Source organism: Hemicordylus capensis, chromosome 2 (assembly GCF_027244095.1).
Source record: "Hemicordylus capensis ecotype Gifberg chromosome 2, rHemCap1.1.pri, whole genome shotgun sequence".
Classification (NCBI taxonomy): Eukaryota; Metazoa; Chordata; class Lepidosauria; order Squamata; family Cordylidae; genus Hemicordylus; species Hemicordylus capensis.
The window spans coordinates 113,709,227-113,736,741 of NC_069658.1; the positions used below are offsets into that span (position 1 = coordinate 113,709,227).

The 27,515-nt window shown below is 42.2% G+C and overlaps 1 protein-coding gene across 34 annotated transcripts in view; it reads right to left on the reverse strand.

Annotated features, from left to right (window-relative positions):
- PTPRD (protein tyrosine phosphatase receptor type D) overlaps positions 1-27,515 on the reverse strand; it is a 1,992,390-nt gene that overhangs the window by 659,144 nt on the left and 1,305,731 nt on the right. The window lies entirely within an intron of this gene.

Sequence of the window (27,515 nt, forward strand, 5' to 3'; positions counted from 1 at the left end):
TCAGATGAGTTTCAAGAAACTAATCAAATAGGCATAACACTGTGATGCCTTGAATTGATATTATTGCTTGTCACTCATAACCTAGTAACATAGAGCTTCCGCTTTCTTTTTTAATAGATAAAATGCTATTCACCATTTTCCTTTATACATAAACAGCATTTAACTATCCACATTTAATTACTGACCACACAAGTAGAATAGCTTTCCTATAAAAATGATGGAGGAAGTACAGAACAATTTAGAGAGAAAGTTTGCAGTATAGAAGCACTCAACTTCACTCCAAAGGGTGTAGGTTCAATCTGTATTGCTCTTATTATAAAGGGTCACCTCTACTGTACTTTGGTGCTGAAGTGGTTCTGTTTCAGAAGTTAAAAGACATGATACAGGTTTCACAGCACCAACCTAATGAGGCATTGACTCAGGGTGTCTGTACGTTGATGCAGCCTTTTAAAAGTTTGTCATATAAGGCAACAGAAATGTCTCAAAAGTCCCAATATACTTTTTATTTTATATTTGAAGGCAGTTATTTGTTATTGGATGCTGGTTTGTTCTAAGTGGAGGAAAAGTGACTTATACTTCAAGCATTTTGTTCAAATATCAAAGAATGGTTTTCTTCCATGGGAAAAATACAATGGATACAGGAAGGTCATTTTTATCACCCTATAATTGTTTTTACACTCCAGCCTCAAAGTATAAACACTGAAGATTTATTGAACAGATGATCACTGAGATCATCCCCCCACCATTAAGTATAATTTGATTTCTAATCTATTCTGGTTCAGCAGGTCAGCCATATTTGAAGAGAGGGCAGTAAATGGGATGCATGGAAGGTGAGAAGTGATGACACAAAATTGTTGTGTCATTTAACTGTCTTTAAGTAGACATGACCTTTAATGGGTCCATTTTAGACTGAAGGGAAGTTGGCAACCAGCCAGTATTTAATTAGTTCTACCAATAAAATAATGTTCTGTAAGGAATCTAGAAAAAGCCAGAAACACCCCAGTTTTGCCAGCTTTTGAACATGTCCAGCCAGATTCCTCTAGTTATGTCCCTAACCTTCCTCCTAGATCCTGCAGCAGAGGGCAGTATTTCTGAAACCAAAAGTTAGCAACCCTAAAGGAGAGATGCATTTACTGAACTGTGAATATGGTGTACTGCCTCTTTAAGAATGAGACGTATCAAGTGACAAGCTGAATAAAAAAATTCCCACTTTTGCAGCAAAGGGCTGTGCGAGTAGTTGAGCCCTGTATGATCTCATCAGGTTAGGATGGACTAGAAATGTCCTAGGTTCCGATGTAACCAAAAGCCATTCTTCAATATGTTGAACTTGGTATTTCACAAGTCTGTTTTTCTGCACTGCATCTTCCCAGTAACTTGTAAATACATTTGAGTTGTTAGAGCTTTAACATGTGCTGTTGTTACACATCCAATAGAAAGAAGTTAACTGTGCGTCTGCAAACAGGTTAGGTTAGGTACCAAATTTAAAGAACACTGGTAATATTTTATTCTGAAAATATATTAGAATTGAAAATAGTTTCAACAACTTGAATAATATTAACAGAATAATCATTACTGCAAAGTGCAGATATTGTTTGCTTGGCAAAAACTGTGGCTAAAACCACTTCTACGAGACTATATACTGATTGCTCAGTAATTGAGAACTGGTACATTAAGTTATACTGTGGCATTGGTTTGTCATCAGAAACTTGCCTGGCATTCAGAATAATGTTGTAGATGTTGTAAAAACTGGGCCAAGCTTAAAAATGGGAATTTTGGAGGACATTTTAAACAAATTGACTGCATTTGGAAACCTATGCAACATTATGATCTCCCTTTATTTTAATTACAATTCATACTGGTTTGTTTTTAAGAGTCCTGCAGGTGATTCAACTTTTCTTTACAACTCTTCTGTTATTCAAATTAACAGAAATTTTCATTAAATTTTCATTAAAATTCATCCCAATTTTAAATTGTATATATATACACACACATTTTAATGCTTGCTAGTTTTCATTTTCTGTTTGGTCAATGACTGTAAATAAAATTATTACTATTACTATTAAAATTGATACTGCAGTCTAAATCCTTGTTACTCACATTGCCACTGAAATACGTCTGAGTAAACTTGTATAGGATTGGACTGCCCATTGATGTTCCATTGATATTCCAATTGATGTTCTTTAAAGATGGCAAAGAGAGCACATTTAACTCTTATATTGAGTTCAAATACACTTAAATTTGTTTAACTTTGCCTGCCTTACACTTATAGCAAATACCTAATGCAGTCAGTCATCCTTTATTGCGGTCACAGACCAATATTTAATACCTAATGCATATACCTAATGCATTCCCAAGTTTCTGTTTCTAAAAATCAAGAAATACAAATCACAATGGATTATATCCAAAGATATTACCAAGCAGCATTATGAGACAAGTTCATTGTGACCAATGCAAGTTTATTTTTTTCAGTTGAACTTAGTCAAGACTATCTTTCTTCGGTTACAACCAAATGAGCCCTTTATCATGATCCCATGAGTGGGCCTGAGGGTGGGGCGGGGGCTGCAGCAGCGTACCTTCCCCACAGATGATCCAGAAGCATTGCTGGGCGTGCAGCTCATGTGCTCAGATGGGCTGCTGCTGCCACAAGCAACATGTTGTTTCAGCCTCCAGAAATTCCACAAAGAACTACACGAATGCATGGTGCATTGTGGGGACACCACCCCCCCAGTGATGGCCAGGAGCCTGCTCCTGTGTCAGTGCCCTTAACTTCAGCTAACTGGTGGACTCCCTAGGCGGGTTTGCTGATAGGAGCCACGCAGCTCCCAGCAGTTCTCACGGGTAGCAAATCCTAGGCATAGCTCCCTAGCCCGGTCTTGGCTGCTCTGGAGAACAGCCTCAATGTTTTTCAACTATGGGTCTTAAACCTTCAACATATAATTCTTCTTCCTAATAAGTTGCATGGTAGTAAAAAGAATACTCATATCAAAGCTTGTCCATTTTGTTAAATGTATTTATCTCTTATTAAGGGAAGAAAATCACTTGAATGCCAAGAACTTTATTAGGAGGACTTGCAGTCTAAGTGCTCTCCTTTCTTGTAAAAATCAACACATTTTAATGTCCTGTCAATTTCAGCATTTTCTATTAGGCGTTGAAGAAGGGCCAGTTACTCTTTCCTTAATACATCAATATCTCAGTGTACTCAGAATAACATTTATTAAGTGCACAAGGCTCACACTGAATGAGTGTTTAAAACTGATTATTTGAGAGGAGACCTTGAATTAGATTTATTGCAATAAAAAAGACACTGGCCAAGATCAACAGAACTGTGCAATTAGTTCAGTGTGTCCCAAAGGGCTCTGCACTTCTTCCTTAAATAGAAGTCCCATGTGCCACGTGGCAAATCTTTCTTGAAATTGAGGAATTTAAAAGCAGATTGTGATGTAAAGAAGTTTAAAAAATTCTGCTGCCCCTGGATATCTCTAAAGTTGTTCTTTATGTTTTTGTGCACCCTGCATTCACTATTGTATTTGAGTTACTATGGGAGAAAGGACCAGAACTAGAAGCATGCCACAGATGACACAGAAATCTAGATGTGCCATCTGTCTGTCACCTAACCAGCAGCTACAGCCAATTGTAGTTTCCTGATTATTGGCCTGTATGACTGATACACATGTTTGCAAACATGTTTATCCCATTTACATGTTACCTTTTTTAGACACACACTTAATTTCTTAAATGTACACCTAATGTATATAAAGGCGCTCTTCTCTCATGTATTTGGTCAGTTACATTAAAAATCTGAAGGAGATTTTTGCTTCTATGTCCCATATTTGTTGATACACTAGAATAATAACTTAGCTTCCAAATCTTTGGAATACTCACTAAAGTGAATAAAATGTATGTGCCCAAAGCACTCTTTAGAAGATGGCTTGCGACTCAATGATATATGTTAACTGGCTGTTCTGTTTTGTTTTCCACACAATCCTGCCTATGTAGAGAGTCTGTATTGAATCTCAATGTGACCCAAACTATGCACTGAACCAAGATATGCAACAAAACTTCCTGCATGTTCCTTACTGTGGCAACATTTTTAAGAGCTCCTGAAACAGCAGAAGTGGTTGCATGGTTTTCCCATATAGCCCATTCATGCTGATATTTGTCCACATTATCTCCTACATGGAAAGGATCACTTAGAAAGAAAGAAAAGTGTCTGGTGTGCATGAGACAACTTGCCCTATAGCAAATAATGAAAAACCAGTTTCCAGGACAATCATGTGGTTGTAAATTGCTTAGGCTTACATTACGTATTGAAAACATTGAGGCTATAAGTAAAACACTTTTCTAAAAGAAGTTTGAGAGAAGTAAAAAGTAGCCCTTTCATATTTAAGATCATGTTTTTCCACGTCATTTCACTTACATGAGGAATTTAAATCCATTAAAATAATTCATTATTTTAAAATAGTAACATAATTCTTTCATTATATTGATTCAGAAATCTATGAATGAAGTAAAACAGATATCTGTTGAGCTACCCTTCATTCTGTACATCAACAGTCATGTGAATATGGTTAATATTTGCTGCCCCCTGTAGTTTACTCTCACACTGGCCAAAATATATTTGTGAAGTGAGCTATTTTTAAAAACAGGTGTTAGCACCGAAATCAGATGTGTTTGTAGACGACTCTTTCTACTTTTTGTTTATTTGAACTTCAGCTCTTTTTAATTACCGTGTTAACTAAACCTAAAGAATCTTTGTACTCTGGTTTTCTTGTTGCTGAGCAAGTAACCATCTGTGTTTTCAAATGTGTATTATGCTGCCGAAGAGAGGTGTAAACATGGCTTGCTTTAAATAGGAATTTAGAACGAATTTAGTTATTAAATTACCCTCTTGATGAAGCTGTTTCTTAGCCCAATCTCATATACAAAAGCCATTTCCCAACTTTCTATTACACTCTATTATGACCAAGAAAAGAACCCTCAGCTTCTGCTCGGGGTAGTCAAGTGACCTTTTTATCGTGACCAAACAGCTGTTTTGCTTACAGACTCCACAAGAGAAGGAGCCGGGTACACAATCTAGATTATAAAAATGCAGTATGATCTAACAATGTATATACAATTAAGTCTGAACATGTTGCTTATGCTCTAATTCAGCAGCTGCTTCCATAAAAAAAAGCTCTAGCATGAATATGCGCTCCCAATTGCAAGAGTTTTCATGTTAAACCCAATGGCTGACATCCTAACTACCGCAGCAGATGTGAAATGTGATCCTAGCTACTGAAGCATACAGTAAAGTGGATGAGTTTCAGGGACCCTTCCTCTCTTCAAAGTACCCTATGCCTTGCATAAATAAACTGAGTGTTGCACAGCCTTCAGGTACATACCTGTGGTGGTGCAAAGTGCTTCCCGGAAAGGAGAGCACAAGTCAATTTCACTGATCTCTCCTCCGCCCCATAAGCACTCGGTGCCACCCAAAAGTATGTCTTCGAGGGCTGTGCCTTTAGAAACATATTTATGTAAGGCACAGGGTTGCTTTGAAGAGAAAGAAGGAACCCCAGAATTTGTTCTCTCCACTGCACGCTTTATGGGTATGGCTTCTGAAGTAGGCACACAGCAGTCATTCTGCACCTGCAGTGTTAGGATGTCAGCCAGCGTTAAGAAAAGTGATGCACACACCTTTTCTAGTGCAGCAGATGGGAAACCCCAGAAATACATGAAGATTACTCAAGATAATAGAAGTATCAGGCATTTGTAAACTCTAATGATGCAATTTAGCAATATAAATAGACTACGTTGGCTTGTCTGCTCTTCTTCTTGGCTTCATCTGCAGAACAGCACTCTAGAGGATAACTGCAACCTTTTAATGATACATATTTATATACAGTATGTTCAATATATTAAATAGTAAAGTGCAAGAAAACTACCATATACATAAGGAACATTTGCTGTCTGCCTGTTTTCATTAAAAAAACTCAAAAATGTTCAATTTGCATTCAAGGACATCATTTGACATAAAGGAAATTTAAATGGTTCAATATACTAAAATGTGCAGTTTGACTGGGGATTCTCTCTCTCGCGCTCTCTCTCTCTCGCTCTCTCTCTCTCTCTATATATATATATGTGTATATATATATATATATATATATATATATATATATATATATATTCATTTAGTCATTTCTGACTAAGAAGTGATTACAAGTCACCTGTTTTGTTTTTGAAATCAAGGTTTGAAATTCCTATTTGGCCATGCCTCCTAAAACAGGCAACAGCCAGGTTTGCTCTGCTGTGACATCATCACTGCGGTCTTTCTTTGAGGCCTGGTCATTTCGAGTACTGAGAGTGAAATTTTCTGCAGCAATCTGACCCCAAACAACTGTGATTTTGAATCCAGAAGGTACAAGTTGTGTATAGTATCACTGCGCAGAGCAAAACAAAAAGCATACCGGAAACAAATTTGTTCATATACCTACAGGAAAAAAACAATGGAAAGATTGAGTAGATGCAGTGAGAATAGAAAAGGTGCAGGGGCGTAACTATAATAAGGCAAGGGGAGGCAGTTGTCTAGGGGCCCCTGGGAACTGACTCCTGGCAGCCAATTGCAGCAGAAATAAGGGAGGAGCTTTCAGCCTCAACTTTGGTTTCAGCAGAGTGGGACTGCGGTGCAGCATTTGGATGTAACTCTGGCGCAATCACAGGAACAACATTGGAACATAGGAAACTGCCATATACTGAGTCAGACCATTGGTCTATCTAGCTCAGTATTGTCTTCACAGACTGGCAACAGCTTCTCCAAGGTTGCAGGCAGGAATCTCTCTCAGCCCTATCTTGGAGATGATGCCAGCAAGGGAACTGGGAACCTCAATCCTCTTCCCAGAGCGGCTCCATCCCATGAGAGGAATATCTTACAGTGCTCACACTTCTAGTTTCCCATTCATATGCAACCATGGCAGACCCTGCTTAGCTAAGGGGACAAGTCATGCTTGCTACCACAAGACCAGCTCTCCTCTCTAAGTCAAACTGCAGGTGGGGTGGTAAAACCTACTACAAACCAAAGGTTCAAATTGGAGTCTTGGGAGGGAAATCTTTGCTTTTGGGTCTAAACTGCAGTTGCATGCATTTGGATGTACAAAAATTGCAACTTGAGGCCCCTTCAATGCCATTTTCGCATTACATACGAATGGGCTGATAATAGGAGACTAAAAGGTTTACAGATTAAGAGATATTAAAACTGTATTGGCTGAAACTGTTAAAATTGTGGGATAGATAAAATCTATAAGTAAAAGGCTATAGAGTTAAAAAACATTATTGTAAAATTAAAATGGTTATATGGTTTGCAGATTATAGGTGAGGGTCTGCTGCATCAGGTCTAGTTAGCATTAACTGATGGTAAATGCTAATTAATTCTTTTCATTATAATTTTAATAATGTGTTTTATATTCTTTTTATTGTGTTTTAACTTATGATTTTTAATATTAGAATTTGTACACCGCCTAGAGATTTACATATCAGGTGGTATAAAAATATGATAAAATAAATAAAATAAATAAATGGTCAGAGTCCAACGAATTTTGCCCACAGCAGCGCAGAACTTAGCAATATTGTGTGTTATAGAGGGTTGGCAGTCAGAGTGTAATATGGAGGTGTAGAACTGATCAGGGTGGCTGGATAACCTAGTCAGTTGTGGGAGAATGAGAGCATTGTGGGAGTCTCTGTAGAATGGGAATGAAGAAGGATATGCTCTGTGGTTTCAACTTGCCCTGTGTCAAATGGGCACAGGTGTTCAAATTTATAATCAACCCAGTATGGGATATCAACAATTTAGTAGATATTTTTTATACACTGGTAAAGCTAACAGTGAATATGGCTGCTCACAAAATTTATTTATTTATTATTTATTATTAAAATTTTATACCGCCCTTCCAAAAGGCTCAGGGTGGTTTACATTAAAACACCATTAAAATCAATTAACAATTAAAACAGAAATTATAAAACTACCTAAAATAATAATTAACAATTAAAACATAATAAAACACAAATTAAATAGCCAAAACAATTTAAAAACAAGTTTTAAAAAGCTGAGAAAGCTTGGTTGAAGAGATGTGTTTTCAGAAGTTTTTAAAAAATTGCCAGAGATGGGTAGGCTCATATCTTAGTAGGGAGAGCATTCCACAATCTTGGGGCAGCAGCCGAGAAGGCCCGTCTCTGTGTAGCCACCAAACGAGTTGGCGGCAACTGGAGATGGACCTCCTCAAGTGACCTCAATGAGCGGTGGGGCACATAGCGAAGAAGACGTTCTCTTAAATACCCAGGGCCTAAGCCATTTAGGGCTTTGTAAGTTATAACTAGCAACTATAACTATAACTTTGTATTTTGCCCGGAAACCTATTGGCAGCCAGTGTAGCTCCATCAACAGAGGAGTAATGTGGTCTTTCCAAGATGACGCAGAGACCAACCTGGCTGCTGCATTCTGAACCAACTGAAGCTTCCGGACTACGTACAAAGGCAGCCCCACGTAGAGCGCATTACAGAAGTCCAGTCTGGAGGTTACTAATAAAAGTACCACTGTTTTGACGTTATTGATTTCGAGAAATGGGCGCAGCTGGCATATCAGCCGGAGCTGATAGAAAGCACCCCTGGCCACTGCCTCAACCTGAGAAACCAGGGAGAGGTGTGAATCCAGAAGTACTCCCAGACTGCGAAGCTGTTCCTTTTGGGGAAGTGTGAGCCCGTCTAGAACAGGCAGATCAAAATCATCTCTAGAGTTCTGACCCCGCACAATAAGTACCTCTGTCTTATCTGGATTCAGCTTCAGTTTATTCTCCCTCATCCAGCCCATTACTGCTTCCAGGCAGGCATTTAGGGAGGATATGCCAACTCCTGAAGAGGTTGACATGGAGAAGTAGATCTGGGTGTCATCATGGTAACATCCAGCTCCAAATCCTCTGATGATCTCTCTCAGCAGTTTCATGTAGATGTTAAAAAGCATTGGAGAAAGTACGGAGCCTTGAGGGACACCATACTTAAGCTCAGATTTTGAAGAGCAACAATCTCCAATCGACTCCATCTGGAATCTGTCCAAGAGGTAGGAGCGGAACCACTGTAAAACAGTGCCTGCCATCCCCAACACTCTCAAATGTTCCAGAAGGATACTATGGTCGATAGTATCGAAAGCCACCAAGAGATCCAAAAGGGCCGACAGAGTCACACTTCCTCTGTCAATTGCCAATTGGATATCATCCATCAGGCCGACCAAAGCAGTCTTCACCCCATAGCCCGCCCGAAAACCAGTTTGAAATAGGTCTAGATAATCAGTTTCCTCCAAGACTGCCTGGAGCTGAGAGGCCACCACCCTCTCAATTACCTTGCCCAACCATGGGAGATTGGAAACAGGCCTATAATTGCTCAGCTCCGAGGGATCTAATGCAGGCTTCTTTAGAAGAGGTCTAATAATTGCCTCCTAAAGACAATGAGGCATCCTGCCCTCCCTCAGAGAAGCATTTATAATATCCACCAAGCTGTTTACAACAACCTCCCTGCTAGATTGAACAAGCCATGTTGGACAAGGGTCAATAGAACAAGTGGTAGGTCTCATCACCCCAAGCAGCTTGTCCACATCCTCAGGAGTAACAAACTGAAACTGATCTAGTCAAATCACATAAGAGGAATGGTTCACCTCCAGTTCAGACATCAAATTAATTGTGGAGTCTCCATCTAAGTCGGCCTGAATCCGAGAGATTTTATCTGTGAAAAATTCTTTAAACATATCGCAGCAGGTAATTGATGATTCTAAATTCTGATTCAAGGGATGCAGGGGCAGATACCCTCACAACCCTGAACATCTCCACCAGACGTGAACTCGCAGAGGCAATACAGGCAGAAAAGAACCACTTCTTTGTTGCACATATTGCCTGAGCATAGATCTTTAGATGTACTCCATGTCATAATCTGTCAGATTCGAATCGAGTCTTTCTCCACTTGCGCTCCAGTTGCATACCTTTCCGCTTCAGCCCCCGTAGATCTTCCGTATACCAAGGGACCAATTTTGAAGCGGGTCAAGGGGACACTTAGGAGCAATTGTGTCTACTGCCCTGGTGAGCAAGTTGTTCCAATTCTCAACCAGGACATAAACGGGATCACCGGCAGAGCCAACACTGAATCTCTCCAAGGCTTCTTGGAATCCTACCGGATCCAATAACTTCTTCAGGTGGACCATTCTAATAGGCCCCTTGCCCCTGAGGAGGTGGGAAGTGGTTGTAAGTCCAACCTTAACCAGATGGTGGTCCATCCATGACAATGGGGATATCACAGGAGTCCCCACCCATAGAACACCACTCTGATCAGAGTAAAAGACCAAATCAAGCGTGTGACCTGCAATTTGTGTCGATCCAGAGACCGCTTGGGATAGGCCGATAGTTGTCACGACTGTTATGAACTCCTGAGCTGCCCCGGACAAGTTGGTCCCGAAATGAACATTGAAGTCCCCCAGTACCAAAAGGCTCTGAGACTCCAACGAAAGTTCCGCCACCAAGTCTGTGAGCTCAGTAAGGGATTCCGTTGGGCACTGGGGTGATCGGTACACCAACAGAAGTCCCAATCTATCCCTGGTCCCCAAACTTAAGTACACACATTCAATATGGTCTGATACCCTGGTAAGGGACCCTGGTAAGGAAGATGTTATCCTTATAGACCATAGCCACTCCACCCCCCACCCACATCCTCTCACCTGCTCCTCTACAGAATACCCTGGAGGAAGAAGCTGGGACCAGACTGGGCCACCAGCCTCCCTCAACCAAGTCTCGGTCAGCCCCTTCATCCATAATCAAATCATGGATGACTTCAGGTTTATTTTGGACTGACCTGGCATTGCAAAGGAGCAAGGTAAGGCTATGTGGGTTGTTGGCAGTGCTCCCCAAGGTCAAAGAGCTGACAGGGCAGCTGGAAGGGGAGACAGCTATTAAATTTCTGGTTACCCTTCCCCTGAAACGGCCCGCTGACCTGCCAACATTACTTCTTCTATTCCCCACCACCACCGGAATAGCTGCCCCGCATTCCACGAAGGCGCCCCCTGTCTCCCCATCTCCAGACAAACCCGAACACATTACAACTACTTCAACAAAGTCTCAGTAACAAAGCTAGCACGCTTACTACAACAACTCTTCAAACAGCCAAACTGAAAATAGTATAGGCCAACCCTCAGCCCTACACCGAAGGCTGGCACCAAAGGCCAGCTGCTTGCAGGCTGGCCGCACCACCTGGGGCAGCCCCCTTCCTTAAAAAGCCTCCAGGGTCCTTCCTCTCACGAAAGACTCGGTGCAAGGCTGATGTAATCAATCAGTGCCTGCAGGTGGTATTAGTTCAGGCACTTGGAGGAAGGAAGGTTCCCAATCAGGCATGGTATATGAACATTACTCACAGGTACAAAAAGGCATCTGTTTGATGAATTGAGTTCTAACCACCTCCATCTCATCTGTACATATATTGCTTTCAGGCTCTATGGGACTTGAATGAGGATAATGGTACACATTGTCCTCGTGGTGTACAAAGCAGGGAATCAGTGCCAATAGATGAGTCACTGATTTCCTGCCTTGTAAACCAGCAGGGGACAATGGCCAAAAGACCAAACTTCAGGCATTTAAGGCTGGGACTTTAGAACTGGTTCTAGGAAACAGGTGATTCTACAAAGCCAGACTGTACTGCTGTCTGAGGTACAAGCAGTACAGATCTGCTGCACTTATTCACTCTTGAGTAACATGTAACTGAAGAAAGTTAACAGACTAGCTCTCTGGCTGTCTGCCTTCCTGCCATACTGAGACAACTCCAATAATGTAAGAACTGTGTTTGGTTTTATTTCGCACATATATTTTCAAACTGCAGCCCATGACCCAGTCACCTCAGTTTTGCCCTGGCAGCAACTCTAAGGCATGATTTTGCCAACATAATTACTTGCCTTAATGATCAGACTATAATAAGACAATGATCCCATACTGTTCCATGGAAGTTGCTTATTAGCAGTGTCTTTCTCATGCTGTTAAGATAATGTTTTAATTTTGCTGAGCATGACCCAAAAAACGCAGCTTTCGTTTCACTGAATTTAGACAAAACAATCATATTTATATGTGATATGTTAAGCCAGCTTATCTAATCCTTCCCAGATTCTGATGCATGTTATAGATAATTGATATTCTTTCTACATGGGGCTTGAACTCTGAAGAATACATATCTACTCTGAACTCAGAAATTAGAAAGCATTAGTTGCTTCTGATGAAAACAGTGCTTCCCTTCTGTTGACTACTGAGAGGGGAAGAGCTTTGTATGATTATGATCTTTCCTTCCCAGAGGCGGCAATTAGAATACTGCACACTCACAGTCTTCTGGACCGCACGCACAGAATCTAACAGGGTGGTCAACTTTTGGCTTATGAGTCACATGCAGCTCCTGGGCAGGTCAACAAAGGCAGCAGAAACAAAATCTAAAGAATCTGTTTCTAGTTTGCATATGTGCTAAGATCACAAGAGAAACTTACTCTTTCCCCTCACATTTCCCTCTTCTCACATTAGAAAGAAGAGGAAGAGCTTGAGAAGAGACACTTACTGAGTACAATGCATGGCTTCCTTAAGAACACATATCTGGCTAGGATAGCTAAAGAACCAGTCTAGTCAGGAGGATGGAGAGAAATGGTGAAAGATAAAGCATTGAGGTGCTCTTTAGACTAGACTTCTGGGCAGAGGTCCAGTCCCCTCAAGGCCTGGGGAAGCCTCCAAATCCTGAGCGGCCCACTAATTTAAGTGGCAGGAAAAATAAAAAATGTGGTATCTCTCTGTAAGTCAGTGAGAAGCATCTTATTCAGAATCTCTTCTAAAACTAACCTCCCCCAACCAAGAGTTTCAAGCTTTCTACGAGCATGTTCTGGTGTAAAGAACAGTGCATTGCAGCTTATATGGCAGCAGCAGGGGCAGATGGGGAGCCGTAAGGCCTTTAGGTCCAAGCTCCAAAATTACCTAGATGGACCTCTGCACATCAGATACACTGTGGCAAAGAAGAGTATGTACAGTTTTTAGGTTAGGACCTTTGGAAGCACTGACCACCTGAACATTTTTATGACACTTTGACCAGTTCACAAAGTGAGAGTGTGAATAGCCATGAATAACAATCCATGAATAACAATCCAGAGTTTGAGTCAAAATGATCAAACAGAAGCTTGTTTTATTTCCCCTCAATAGGCAAATTTTTCAGTTTCTTATTATGGCTGTGTGCAAGAGGGAAAGAGACTGATATATAAAATAAATATTTGATTAATTGGTGGGTCTCCAAAAGCACCTGAGCAGTTGATAAATTTTCTGCAAAAAACATTGAGCTAACAAGTAATCAATGAAACCAATTTTCTTAACACAAAGAAATCAAAAAGCACTAAGCGGTTTGCAAGAAGCTGTGCTAGTATTATCAAGTTTTCCATGCAACTGCCGACCCTATTAACTAAGGGCACCTCCAGATGACAGGCCAGTACTTCTGATTAGGCCGCGTGTGCTGCTGGCTACTGTGGGAGCTCTCCCTCCCACTTTTCACAGACACAGTATTGAGATTATGCTAAATAGGAGATGTATGTACAGTACTGAATGTAGAGGTGGCCTCAGTACTAGAAGTGAGGGGAACCAGCTCCCCCATCCACCCAAAGGAGGTATGACACAGCATGGAAGTTTGCCTGTCAATATCCCTAATTCCTCTTGTGTTGACTGTAACACTTGCACTTGGCCAATGATTTCTTGCACTTGTTGCACAGAAGTGTCGGGAACATCTTAAGAAGCATAGTCAAACCTTGTGAGGAAGCACCCTATGCACCTGATTATCAAGCTGCTCAAGCAACCTTTCCCTTTTTTCCAATAGTCCTGTAATCCCTGATCCAGTTACAATATCTAATTTATTTATGGATGTTGGAAAACAGCCACTGAATATATGAGAAAAAATATAATGGAAAAACCTGCATGGCAGAGGGAAGCTTTATCACTTGTCACTTCTAACATTAAAGAAAATGTGCCCACGTCTTTTGGGCAACAACTACTTCATATTTATTATTTATTTTATTTATTCAATTTCTATACTGCCCTTCCAAAAATGGCTCAGGGCGGTTTACACAGAGAAATAATAAACAAATAAGATGGATCCCTGTCCCCAAAGGGCTCACAATCTAAAAAGAAACATAAGATAGACACCAGCAATAGTCACTGGAGGTACTGTGCTGGGGGTGGATAGGGCCAGTTACTCTCCCCCTGCTAAATAAAGAGAATCACCACATTAAAATGTGCCTCTTTGCCAAGTTAGCAGGGGTTGTGCCAAGTTAGCAGGGGTTGTGCCAAGTTAGCAGGGGTTTCATATGGTAAACACATAGCAATGGATGTGCTATCTGGGAGAATAATAATATTTTAACAGGTATAAAATAATGCATTATAAGTGCAGGGAAACTGTGAACAGGGGCACAAGCTGTGCATTTACTTGAACAAAACTGATTATTCAGGACAGCCCTTAAGAGGAAAACAAACACAATGAGAGTACATCGGATTAAACATCTTCTCTCTCATAATCAAATAATGCTTATGAAAACAGTGTGATCACTGAAAAACACTGTAGCACTCACTTTAGGGTCCTCTAAATTCAGCTTTTCATACTTAGATGCTCAGAGTAGGCACAACTTCAGAGAACAGTGAAATAAAATACATAACTGCTTGTCTCTGAAACCTTGCCTGTAGCAGAAGGAATCAAGAACAAGAAAATGGGCCATAGCTACAGGGCTGAGGGAGAACAACAGAAGAAAAGGGAAGAGAAGCATAACTTGGGAGCTATAAACAAAAAGAGCGGATTAAATCAACTTTATTTACAAATGCTTGGAATGGAGAGAATGATTGTTCTGTATATGTTTGTGTATCCTAAAAGGAATAGAATCCTAAAAGGCAAGAATCCAAAGGAAGCACATTTCAGCAGCTTGAGTGCCAAAGCACAGCTCACAGTTTGTTGGTTTGTTAGAGTGGTTGTAGTGCCAAAGCAGAGCTCATTTGTTAGAGTGGTGGTTGTGGTGGTGATTGATAGGATGATAAAGCAAAGCCAGGAGAACTTACAGTATATATAGATCACATGATCTTGGACAGGCATCCCCAAACTGCGGCCCTCCAGATGTTGCTGAACTACAACTCCCAGCATCCCTAGACACCTTTTTTTTGTGGCTGGGTATGCTGGAAGTTGTAGTTCAGCAACATCTGGAGGGCCGCAGTTTGGGGATGCCTGATCTTGGAGTATGACTCCCTACTTCCCCATCTGTTTCCCATTGCTTCCCAGTGTTCAAATATTTATATACCCTAAACTTCATACACAGAAAGCAACATGTCTTTAAGATTACTCTGTTAAGCAATTTCATTTTAAAAGGAGCAATGTTAAGCTGATAACGAACCCATATTTATTTGTTTTTATTTTAGTAATATATTACTTATACCAATTCTAGATTGCATATATATTTTCAAAGTACAGGAGAACTTCATTAATCACGGGTTCACAATCCACGGTTTCACGTATCCATGGTCGGATAATAGACACCTAACCTCAGTATAAGTGGGGGGAGACAGAAAAGGGTTAGATCCATGTATCTATGGAATGGGGTGGCCAGAAATGACCTCTGGCCATTTTGACATAGGAAGCCATTTTATGGCTCTTTTTTAAAAAGGGGGATAAAAATGGTGATTTTCAGTTGATTTTTGGCTGATTTTCAACCGTTGGGGACATTGCTTGACTGCTGGGGATCCATGGAGCATAGTAGGTACCCCCTCACATCTCTAGGGCCTTTTATCCCCCTTTTTTAAAACAGGCAAAATATTGTGATTTTTTTGGCTGATTCTCGACTCCTGGGGGGGGCATTCTTTAACTGCTGGGAGCCCGTGGAGCACATTAGGCCACCCCCCTTGTATTTCTAGGGCCTTTTAGCATCCTTTTTTTTAAAGAGCAAAAATTGTGATTTTGGGCCAATTTTCAACTCCTGGGGAGCATTTAGGTACTGCTAGGAACTCGTGGAGCACATTACCCCCCCCCCATTTCTAGGAACGTTTAGCCCCATTTTAAAGAGAAAAACATTTTTTTTAATGGCATTTTCCCTCTCCTGGAACCTAACCCACGCAATCCCATTGCAATAATAACATAGTATTCACAGATTCTGTATCTGCAGTCATAGCAGAGAATGAAAACTCCTGAGAATACTGAAGTTCTCCTATACAAAATTTTCAACAATTCCTGATTATTGATAGTCTTTGTGAAGGAATCACTCCTTCTCATTATGCTTTATTGTTTGGTTTTCTTTAGTTTGTTCTTTGTTTGGGGTTGATTAAGTTTTCTGCCACCCATAGGCAACCAAAGATTTTCCATCCCTCTCTGTCCTTACAGAGATGAAACTATTTCTCAACAGTATATTCGATCCCCCTGGCATCTTGGCCAACTTTCATTCAGTTACTGTGCCACCCCAAGATATTAATATGGCTAGGTGGTGGTTTAAGGTTACGGCGAGACAATTAATCTATGTTAGGCACTGCCTTGACATGCGGTGTCTCGGTTTGAGCAATTTCAGGAACTGAAATTTCCTCAGCTCTTCTCTCCTTTCATTTCCATCTCGACTCTAGATGGGAGGTCATGCCTCTTTTCCCTCCATATCCCCCTGGCCCCTTCCTCATCCCTTTGAACTGTCGTCCCTCATAAGCCAATTTTCTGGGCTCATCTCCTTTCTCCTCCTCACCCCTCCTTTCCTGCTTGTTCTTTGCTCACCATTGCTCTCTAGAAATAGTGTTTGTGGCCATGCAATCTGTTACCGACTCTCTTCCCACCTCTGTCCCTCCTTCCCTGTCTTCCAGGAGTCATTGGGCCCAGTCCTCCCAGTGCACATCACCAGTGCTTTGCTTCTCCTCACTCCTCCTCTTTGCCTCGCGTAATTTTTATCACATCAATTTCTTCCTCCCCCACACCCCACCACCTCAGTGCATTCATGAATAAACAGATAAGCCAACCCTAGCCTGCTCTCCCCTTCTTCACATGCTGTCCCTTCCTTTCCCATCATCAATGCATGTCATGTTGGTGTCGCACACTTGCTCTAGAGTTTAGAAGCTATGGGAAGTAACTTTTCCTTATTCCATCCCCAACTCCCCATTTCCCCCCATTCCTGCACCTTGGACAATAAGGCAGAAACGTCGCTGTTGGGTGGTGGTGGTGGAAGAGTAAGACAGAAAAGGGAGTGAGAGAGAACAGTGAGGAGCAAGACGAGGACTCCCTTTCCGTGATTCCCTCCCCCCTCTTTAATTCTACCATGTAATGGGTTAGGTGGCTCGCAGTCAGCCATGGAACTGAGAGAAGAGCAGCTGAGTGAGGCAGCTATGAGAGGCAGCAACAGCGAGGCCTTGCTGAAGTGTGGGTGGTGGGAATGGCAGCAGCTGCTGCTGGTAGTGGAAGAGGAAGAGGAGGAGGAAGCCTCCGGTGGAAGCTGCTTTGCCCCACAGTCACCTCCATGGGCAGAGTGCTGGCATTATGAGCTGGCTGGAGCGGCTGACGCCTGGGACTTGCCCTTGCTCCAAGAGGTTTTATCCCACACTAATTAAGGTAATTATTACTAATTACCTTAGCAATAAGAAAGGCTTGGCAGGGCTCCTTCGACACGTGCTGCCCCTCAAAATGTGCTGCCATAGGCAAGTGCCTACTTTGCCCATGTGTTAATCCATCCCTGTGTTCCCTCCAGGCTCTGCAGGGGTTAAAAGGTAGAAACCTCTAACAGCCAAGTCTGAGATAAAAGTTGTCTGCTGCCGAGTTTTGGAGAGAAACTTGCTAAGTGTTGTGATTGATAGTCTCCAGGCAGACAGAAGGTTTTGGCTGCAGAGGGAAGAAACTCCCTGATTGGTTATTATATCCCTTTGGAATTGGATAAAAGGGAGAGTTGAGCAGCCAAGAGAAGGCGGGCTGTGGGAGAAGAGTTATGTGAGAGAGTGTACTTCTGAGTGATGTGTGAACTAGAAGGCTGGGAGACCAGCCGGGTAGGGTCAGGCTGAAACTGTCTGGGGAGTTAGCAGTGAGGGAGCTGGTCCTACTAGAACCTGCTAGGCCTTGGGAGAGAAGTCTAGCAAGTTTGTTCGTTTTGTATTTTGAACTCTGTACTCTTGCCAACTGAACTTTGCATCATTTATTCCTGTACAGTTATTTGAATTTTTGCAACCTTTTATTATGGTAAACCTGTTCCTGTTTTTATACTGTTCTACTGGTGTCTCTGTCTGTTATTTGAGTCCATCCTCACGTCTACCTGCTCATTTTATTTACCACACTACTAAGTAGTGATATTGTTTCTGAAAGACGGAGAGTTCAGTGACTGAGAGTGGAACCAGTCACATAAGCTAAAGATCTTACTTTGGTGGCGGCAGATTATTAGGTTGAGGGCCAGCTGCGGCCAAGCCCTCAGTCTTTTTCAAAACCATCTAATTCATTCTGGAGAAGGCAGATGTGCAGTTTGATCTTATTCAGGTTTAGTCAGAAGTAAGTCACTGTGACTAACAGCCAGACTAGCACTGTGCTGGTGCAAAACTGTTGACATTCAGATTAATATTGCACAGTGATGCAAGGGTGATTTATAGTTTTCGCCAATCCGCCTTCCCTCTGAAGCTCACCATACCTCCTGAAAATATGTCCCTGGGGGTGCATTAGTCTGGATGTTAGCACTGTTGCACCAGTGCAATACTAGTCTGTATCTTAGTCAATAAGTTCCACGAGACTTCCATATTGAAAAGTATCCTCAAAGGCATCAGTCTTAGGACAAAATTGGCCAGAACTGTTTGCTATGCAAGCTCAATAGAAATAAATGGGGATTATGAAAGAGGATATTCTATCTTGAAAAAGCAGTGTTTCTATTAATGAGAGGAAGCACCACTGCAAAAATAATGAGGCACGAATTAAAAGCAACAAAGATAAAGGGTATTCAATGGAACTCCATGCTCAGAGACAGCATGTCTCCAATTAACAGAAGCTGGCATTAAACAACGGAGGATGGCTAACTCCATTTCACCCTGTGTGTGAGCTTTTTAGGGAATTTGATAGGAAAGGTACTAGGATAAATGGACTCTTGGAGGGGGGGAAGCGTGGCAGATTTTCTATGGCTTCTGCAGTTAAAGCCTGTACACTTCTGACTTGCATGCTATGTTTTTGCATGTATATGGAGCTGCCAGCTGGTTTTCTGAAGTGAAAAATACTGCCCAAATTTCATCCCAATATTAAAAGTCACAAGAACAAAAAGATTGTCTCTCTATCCAACTTGTTCTTGCAAGTTAGACACTGACTTTGCAGAATCACTGCAGTGAGTTTCAAATGATGTATGAAATGAAAAATCTCTGCCCATGGCACAGAGAAAATCTATAGTGAGTATTCTGCAGTCCTTGTGTGTTGCTTGCTGCAAGATTAAGCTTGGCTGGTCTAAGAATCAAATATTAGGAAATTAACTGTTCTTTATCAGCTTTGTTTCTGTGCCTTTAATACCTCTTGTGTTGTGTTATATTTTCACAACTGTATTTGATTGATTATTTTTGTAATTAAAGTAGTTATTTGAATTTACGGTTGATTCATAGTAGTATTTTAGATTGGTGAGAAAGAGTTTATGGTAAGGCTCATACAACCCTTTAAACATGTGGTTCTTCTGGGCAACTAGTGAAGCTGAATCCAGGCAATGCAAATTTGGATTGCTCCAACACATTACTGTGTGTTGATTGCTCCAAAACAACCCCCTTTAATCAACTTTTGTAAGGTTTGCAATGGTGTGCAAACCTTGTAGTCACTTTATTGTGATGTGACCACAATATAGTCAACTAATAATTACAGGGTCCTCAAATGTAGATAGTCCTTGAGGCATACAGCTGTGCATGCAGAGACTCTGTATACATATACATATCATAATGAACACATGTATGACAGGGGAGGAGTCTGCCAGCACAATGTTCATTTCACCCTACAATAATGAGTCAAAAAGTCAAGGGTGTGCCTTAATGAGAAGACGGTCAGTTACAATCATAGGCGGAACGGGGTGGGGGGCAGGCAGGGCACGTGCCCTAGGCGCCACTGAGGTGGGGGTGCCACGCCAGTTCCTGCCACCCCCACCCCATTGCCCACCTGCCCAGCCCCAGGGCCCCTCAGCCACTTGCCTCCAGCTCCGGCTGATTGGCGAGGCCTAGGATCAGTAAGGCCTGCAAACTACAGAGCTCTTCTCTCCCCGCCTCTCAGCTGATCAGCGGGTGGGTGGGGCTTCCAGAGAGGCCTCCGAGTAGGCCTCCCTGAAGCCTGAACTCGGCAGGCCAAGCAAGCCAGGAAGGAGGAAGCAGGCAGAGTTCTCTGCAGCAGCAGCAGACCCTCTGCCCAGACCATCCAGCACAGCTTTTGCCAGGTAGGCTGTGAATTCCTTTTTGTGGTTCCCCGCCCCCACCCCATAGGAATCTGCTTGCCATAGGGCTTTGATATGGGGGGTGGGGCGAGACTGAGAAGTCTCTGAATATTTAATTTAAAACAGACTGGAAAATGTGCTGGCTTTAAAAACAAAAACTATCTAAAAAGGCCTATAAGTGGCTTGTTTCAGGGCAGAAAATTACAAAAACTTCTGGAACAAGTATATTTTATTTATTTTCATTCATTCATTCATAAATGCACTTATGTTCAAGTTGTTTTGCAACCCAGAAGGTCTGAGTGAGAACTGTGAAGCATGTGTTGTGCTTTTATTTTATTTTATTTTATTTTATTTTATTTTATTTTATTTTTCTTGTGTGTGAACTGCTCCCCAATAACTTGCAGGGACTTCAGGGTAAATCTGGCCAACATGTGAATGCAGCACCTCCATTCCAGAGGAGACTGTGTTAAAGGGCTTTAAAAGCCTCGTGTGAAAAACCTCCTGGAATCAAACTTTACTGAATTTGTTCAGAATTCTGAGAAAACAAACATAGGCTCACCCTGCATGGTTGGAAGTCTCCTTTGCTAATCTGCAGCGAGGGGGCCATTTTAATAATTAGCGTTGCTAGTGTGTTCTAGGCATTAAAAGTAGCACAAATATATAGTACTCAATGTATATCACTATATATTGTGAAGTGTGCATGTGTGTATTCAGTGAAATGTATTTCCAGGCAGCATACTTATTTTGAAATATCCGACTTAAATCCTTGGGGGCCTGGGGTGTGTGGAGGCCCTGGACTTTGAGGGGCTGGGGGCCCATTTTAAAGTCTCATCTCGGCCCATTCCAACCTTGCTATGCCCCTGGCGGTCACTACACATGGGTTTCTGCACAACACCTGCACAGAAGAAACTTCCATGTAGAAAATGTGTCTCTTGTAAATTGAGGCACAGGTGGCTGCAGAGAGAAGGAAGATCATCGAAAATTTGTTGTGTGACAGAAAGCACTAGTGTGTTGGCACAGTGTTAGTCTGGGTGTTAGTCTGGATGTCAGCCACTGAAACCTAAACATGTATATAACTATATGTGCATGTGATGCTAGTTTTAAATATAAATACAATACATATTCCTTTTAGTCTTAGCATAATGGAGATGATCCCAGAGAAAGGAAAATTCAGTGTCATGCTCCATGGGGCGAAGGGGTTCCTAGCTGCTCAGTGCTGCCCTTATTTTGGGGCAATGGTTTGGCCTCAGAGCTCTAGGGCCTTGATGACTTCCTGGGTTGGTGCCTGTTTACTCCACAGGTGAACCGCGACCTCCTTCACCTTCAAGAGGCCTCCATCTTCCCAGAGCTGTCTGTCTCTTGACAGCTCTCAGTGGTCTGGCCCCTCATCACAGGCTGGACCATCTTTATATGGTCGTGAAATCCTGCAGCTGCTCTAACGAGAGCTGGCATTCTCACCAGGGATCTTGCGAGAGTTTAGAGCAAGATCTCACAACACACCAGCAGCGTCCACTGGGATCTCATCAAAGTTGGGCGACGCTAGGTTGCCCGACAATGGGAGCCAGTAGGGCCTGCCACGTTTGGCACAAAGGGGTTGGGGACCGGCTGAGTATATGGCGGTCTCACCCCAGGTGGGGAAGGAGGGCCCACTAGAGCCCTCCGGAGGTAGGAGGTGAGGCCTGGAAACATTGGGACCCCAACATTCAGTTTAGTATGATAAATAAAATTAGCTATGTTAGTTCATAGTTCGTTAAAAGAAAAACAAAAAAGGCAACACCAAATGGTAGGGAGGCAACACTGTGAGGTCATTCACACAATCAAAAACTGTATTTTACCCAGGTTTGGGAGCAATGTGCGCTCCCAGTTTTCGGTTGTGTGGGAGCAAGGTAAGAGGAAAATTTGGATAGAAGTGATTGTGTGGAAACAAGGTAGGAGGAAAACCTGGGTAGCTTTTCTTCTTACCTTGCTTCCACACAATCAGTTCTACCCAGGTTTTCCTCTTACCTTGCTTCCAAACAATTGAAAATTTGGAGCACACACAGCTCCCAAACCCAGGTAGAACACAGTTTTTGGTTGTGTGAATGACCTCAGTGACAAGCCTTAAACAGGTGTCTAATTGAGATGGTATTGCATCGGGTAATGCTATCATATTTCAATAGCATGCCTTCTTTTGTGCCAGTCATTCTCTACATTATCTTATTCTAACAAAAATGTTTTCTTCAACTTCTACTCTCAGAAGATATTCCTCACTTGATAGCAGTTTGAGATTCACCTCTTGCTTTATCTTTCTGCCACAGTTTACGTTTGCATGCAAAAAAGAAAAATCCATTTTGTTTCCTAACAATTCTGTTAACATGTCAAAGAATAACATAATAATATAAGGAAAGTTATCTTTGTCTTTCTATTTCTGGCCATCTAGGGTGAATGCAAAATAAGGAAGCAGAGGGGAAACAGTTATATGTTATTATAGTCAGTTTGTAAAGAAGCCCAGGATAGCTGGGCACCAACAACTTTGAAGAAAGTGTTAGTTCTATCCATCAAAGGTGGGTTTTTTTGGTTTTCCCTCCACAGCCATTTATATTTGTCATTGCTCAAGTCTTTGTCTGTGACAGAACCTGGTTACAGGGTGTTTATGTTGTCATCCAGCTAAATGACCCCTTCCAGAAAAAGGCTCTTGTAATCAAGCCTCTTTAGCCTTTGTCGTCTACCTCCCTCCCCTGCTTGGGGAGTTCTAAAAGCAGTTTTGTAGAGATGCATGGATTTTCAGCACCCTTGAATTTATTGTTATGTATATAAACACACAAATCATGCCAGATGAACACACACATTTTCTATTGTAATTATAACATATTGTAAAGAAAATGTATGTTATTTGCCAGGGGCATTGCAAGTGGCCCTGGGAGCCCCTGCCACCTTCTCCTCCTTCCGCTTCCACTTCTACCCCCCACTTTGTCTTTGCTGTAGACCTACATGGATATGGTGAAAAACACAATGCATGCCCTCTCCTTTACTCCTATGCAAATAATACCACACACAGGAGCCAGCAGTTTGCCAATGAGTGAGGGCTTCGGATGGGAGAGAGAAGAGCAGACGTTTCTCAGCCTCCTCGCTCATAGGCCCAGGGACATCCTTCCCGCACCGCTCTATCATGTTCAATTATATCCATGCCCCTGTAACTTACAAATCCAGAAAACAATTCTCCACAGATCAGTACATATACATATGTGTGCATAATCATGCATGTACACACACACACACACACACACACACTTAAACTTCGGTGCAGGAAATTTGCCTGAGACCCCATAGGTTGCGAAGTATACTTTATAAGCATTAACATTGTGTTTTTAATAGTTTTGACTTTTTAAACTTTAATTGTTTTAATGTTTTAATCTTTTTATCTGTTGTTTTTATTGTTTTGCTGTAAACCACCCAGAGACTTGCATTTTGGGCAGTATACAAATGTATCAAATAAATAAATAAATAAATAAATCCCTTGTCTTTTATTATAATTATAATTATTTATTATTTAACACATTTTTATACCTACCAAAACGCAAGTTCTCTGGGTGGTTTACAAGACAACAAAAACAACCAATAACGCATAAACGTTAAAACTATTAAAACACAATTAAAACAATATCTAATTAAAAGCCTGTGTGAACAAATGCATCTTGACTGCCTTTTTAAAAGTTGTAAGAGATGTGGAGGCTCTTATTTCAGCAGGAAATGTGTTCCAAAGTCTCGGGGCATCAATGGAGAAGGCCCATCTTCGATGAGCCACCAGATGACAAGCCGGTGGCAACTGCAGATGAACCTCTCCAGATGATCTCAATGGGTGGTGTGGTTCAAAGCAAAGAAGACACTCTCTTAAATACTGAGGGCCCAAGCTGTTTAGGGCTTTATAGGTTATAAGCAAAACTTTGTACTTTGCCCAGAAACCTATCAGTAGCCAGTGTAGATCTTTTAAGATAGGAATGATATGGTCTCTCCTAAATGACCCAGAGACCAACCTGGCTGTTGCATTCTGGACTAACTGCAGTTTACGGGCAACGTACAAAGGCAGCCCCACATAAAGCACATTTCAGTAGTCAAGTCTGGACGTGACCAGCAGATGTACTACTGTTCTGAGGTCATTTATCTCCAAGAAATGAATGCAGCTGGTGTATCAGCCGAATCTGATAAAAGGCACCTCTGGCCACTGCCTCAACCTGGGACACCAGGGAGAATTTTGTGTCCAGAAGCACCCTCAGACTGCGTACCTGTTCCTTCTGGGGAAGTGTGACCCCATCCAGAACAGGGAGATCAAAATCATCTCCTGAGTTCTGACCCCGCACAATAAGTACCTCCGTCTTATCTGGATTCCGCTTCAGCCTGTTACCTCTCATCCAGCCCTACACTGCCGCCAGGCAGGCATTTAGGGGGGTTATGCCTTCTCCCGATGATGTTGACATGGAGAAGTAGACTAAGGTTTCATCAGCATACTGATAACACCCTGCACCAAATCTCCTGATGATCTCTCCCAGTGGTTTCATGTAGATGTTAAACAACATCAGAGACCATATGGAGCCCTCAGTGACACCATACTGAAGTTCAGTTTTTGAAGAACAACAGTCCCCAAGGGACACCACCTGGAATCTGCCTGAGAGATAAGAGTGGAACCATTGCGCAGCAGTGCCTCCAACCCCAACCCCCTCAGATGCTTCAGAAGGATACTATGATCGATAGTATCGAAAGCCAGCAAGAGATCCATAAGCACCAACAGAGTCACACTTCCTCTGTCAATTCCCAATTGGAGATCATCCATCAGGCCAACCAAGGCAGTCTCAACCTCATAGAGCATCTGAAAGCTAGTCTGAAATGGGTCTAGATAATCAGTTTCATCCAAGACTGCCTGGAGTTGGGAGGCCACCACCCTCTCAGTTACCTTGCCCAGCCATGGAAGGTTGGAGACAGGCCTATAGTTTCCTCAGATTCAACTCTGAGGAATCCAAGGCAGGCTTCTTCAGAAGAGGTCTAATGATTGCCTCCTTAAGGCAAGGAGGCATCCTGCCCTCCCTCAGAGAAGCCTGAGTTTAGCAAAAAGTTTTTTTTTTTAGCGAAAGTCAGTGCTTCGATTGCAACTGCAGGTTATTACTATGCAACTTCATTATAGTTTTAAGAAGATTGTATTGTATCAAAAACTGCAACAACTACCCTGACAAGGAATAACCGCTATTCACAAGTAGTTACTGCGTATTGGTCAGTTGTGAATGAGAGCTGTTCCTCAGCCTCTGCACTGCAACCATTATTACAGCATCTGCTAAAAGTCTGAGAGTTCAGCTGTGGTGATGGGGAACTACTATACACACCTATAGGCCAGATTAAGTTAGTCATGACTAAGTCCCATTGAAATTCATGGGCTTACATTTAGTCACAACTAACTCTCATTGATTTGGTTGACGCTTAGTGAATGCAAACCAGTCTAGATGTTTCCCAGTAATTAAAAGGAGAAATCTGCAAGGAAGAATAGAGGGCAAGTTCATGGAAAGACTGGGAAGAGACAAAGCAAAAGCCACAAAGGAGTCACTGGGCCATGATCACTGTCACAAAATCTATCCGTCCTATTTTATTCATAGGAACATAGGAAACTGCCATATATTGAGTCAGACCATTGGTCTATCTAGCTCAGTATTGTCTTCACAGACTGGCAGCGGCTTCTCCAAGGTTGCAGGCAGGAATCTCTTTCAGCCCTATCTTCGAGAAGCCAGGGAGGGAACATCTTCTGCTCTTCCCAGAGCGGCTTCATCCCCTGAGGGGAATATCTTGCAGTGCTCACACATCAAGTCTCCCATTCAGATGCAACCAGGGCAGACCCTGCTTAGCTATGGGGACAAGACATGCTTGCTACCACAAGACCAGCTCTCCTCTGGTTCATTTCCTTTCTTTCATGGCCACCATTTATTTCACTTATAAGTCACACATGAGATTAATAAGGTTAGATAATGATGCAGCCCATGCTCTTTTATACACCCTTCTGACTATACAGTTAAAGTATAGTAGAACATCAAGTATAGTAGAACAAGAAGTGCAAAGCACTTTTCAGATAAAACCCTTCAATTCCCCCCCCCTCAACCAGTTATTCTGCAAGGTGAACTATAATGCAATTAAGGCACAGAGACAAAACTCCGCAAGGCAAGTGTGTCAGCAAATGAAGCACTGCATGGCAAGTCTGTCTTTCAGATGAAAACTTTATACTTGGGAACTGAACTCCAGGGAACAAGCCAACAGAGTTTCTTTCGGTGCCTCCTGTGTTGCTTCGCATTTTCTGAGTGGTTGGCTACTGTTTGCCTTCAGACCACAGTCAAGTGCTGCTGTGTAATAAAAAGGCTCAGGTCATCCAGTCCATCTCCTTGCAAACTGTCTCAGTGGAGCAGAGTAAGGCATCTAAATCCTGCTACTTGAGTTCCCATATATAGAGACTATTAGCACAAGCAGCCCAGCCTGAGTTGCGCTGCTCATGTGGAGTGACAGGATAGCTCCCAACCCTGGCATTTCTGACTCCCACTAGCCCAACTTTATAACCTGGTGTTTAGCCAAGGTTAAACAAACCTGTGGTTCATATAACCTCAGAAGGCGACCATGAGAACCATCACTGCTGTGTTAAAAGGCTTACCCCCCAGCCTGCTTCATGGTGCAGGGCACTCTGGGATGCAGGAGGCTGAAGTTCTTCTGCTCCCAGCTCTGGCCTTCATCGTGCTGCCGCTTGTATGGGAGTGAGGCGAGGTGGAGGGACAGACAGACACTTCTTGTCTGCTGGGGAAGGCAGGTGAGCTCCTGCCCTTCCCGCAGCCCTTCCTAGCAGCTGGAGGTCATATGCACAACCACATACTCCTGTCCTGGTCCCCTACAGTCAGGGTAAATTACTGATGCTTACTCTATATCCTCCTTTTTCTATCTCTAGTCACAGAAGCAATTATGTATTCTCAATGAGTTATGAACTCCAGCCAGTTCTCCTTACCCACTGCAAGGCCCAAACTATATAGTCACTTAACCACCTGATCTTAAATATTTAATTTGTTTTATTTATTAATATTAAAATGTTTATGAC